Here is a 1,582-nt window from a genome sequence, read left to right as displayed (position 1 = left end):
AAATCATATATTATATATATATATATAATAAATCATATATTATATATATAATATTATAAAATTATATTTTATTTTATATTCAATATTTTGTAATGTATTGTATTAATAGAAAATTTTATTTTTGAATTTAATAACAGTGTATATATTTTTGTTGTTAAAATTGTTTATTTCATTTAAATTAGCATAAATTTAATGCACTAGATACTACCATAATATAAATTCTTTATTTGCATTAGAGTAATGTAGTGTGAAAATGTGCAGAAAAATCCGTATGCTTCATTTTCATTATGTAAAATATATTTTTTCTTTCAATTTTGGGGTGAAATATAGCCCGCACATATTCTTGACAGATTCATGCAATTACGCTATAATGAGGCAGAAATTAATTTCAGAAACAGTTGTATGACTGAGTGTGCTGTTTTTTTTTTTTTTTACTTTTTAATGATGATGTATTTTCTGCACTTTTAGCCAAAATTAACGACATTGTGATGGCCACCTATCGGATACTGAAAAACAAGCTGCCCAGCACGCTACAAAGCATGTCTTTATATCTGGCCAATAAGGACACAGAGTTCATCCTGTTCAAGCCCGTCAGGGTGAGCATCGCACCCAACATCTGCCTGTGTTGATTCATTTCAGCTCTTCATATTATTTACAAGTCTGTTTTTCTTAAACCTAATCATAAAATACTAATTATCTAATCAAGTCTGGGTTTTTAATTGACAATTTGCTAAGCTCTGCTCCATTGTACAGAACATCCCATAGAAATGAAGTTGATATTTTCAGCCAGTGTTATTTAATATCATTACTATAATGTCTTAATATTTAATATTAATAGTATTTACTAGTACTTATTAATTAGCATTTATTAATATTAAACATTATTAATAATTAGGGATGCACGATATTGGATTTTTGCCGATATCCAATATGCTGATATTTTTCAGCTCATTTTTGCCGATATCCAATATTTTTTTAAGCTCATTTTGCTGATATCCCGATATTTTTCTGCCGATATCGCCGATATCCGATATGCCGATATTTTCCAGCTCATTCTGCCGATATCCTGTATGCCGATATAATTTTTGCAATTTTTGCCGATATCCAATATTTAAGCTAATTTTGTCGATATCCCTATATTTTCCAGCTCATTTTGGCCAATAGCCGATGCCGATACCGATATATTTCCTTTTGTTTGGAAACAACACCCAACTCTCTCCTGTGCAGAGATTATGAACTAATTTTTTATATACTAAAAAAGTAAGTTCTTATATAATCAGAGTACATTGAACGCTTTTTTATAAAGCAATCCTTAACATTTTATTTGAATATTTAACATTTGTAGATGGTCTAAAGCAAAAGAGTTGTACACATTCTGAAAATATTTTAGAGCTCCTTGTATTTAAGTTTTCATAATCCGTTTGAAGAAAAAAAAGCATATTACACATTAATGAATAAATCTGTATATATATATAAATTATTTAATTTACAAGTGTCTTGTTTGTGATTTTTATTCATGTAAGCTATAGCTTCTGACCTTTAAATCAAACTATAATCGTGATTTTATGACATCAATTACTTC

At 28.1% G+C, this 1,582-nt stretch overlaps 1 pseudogene; it reads left to right on the top strand.

Moving 5' to 3' along the window:
- Window positions 1-1,582, top strand: part of LOC107679944 (conserved oligomeric Golgi complex subunit 3-like) — a 45,903-nt pseudogene that overhangs the window by 37,615 nt on the left and 6,706 nt on the right.

Source organism: Sinocyclocheilus anshuiensis, unplaced genomic scaffold (genome assembly GCF_001515605.1).
Source record: "Sinocyclocheilus anshuiensis isolate Anshui unplaced genomic scaffold, SAMN03320099.WGS_v1.1 scaffold244, whole genome shotgun sequence".
NCBI lineage: Eukaryota > Metazoa > Chordata > Actinopteri > Cypriniformes > Cyprinidae > Sinocyclocheilus > Sinocyclocheilus anshuiensis.
This window is presented reverse-complemented; position numbering and strand designations above follow the sequence as displayed.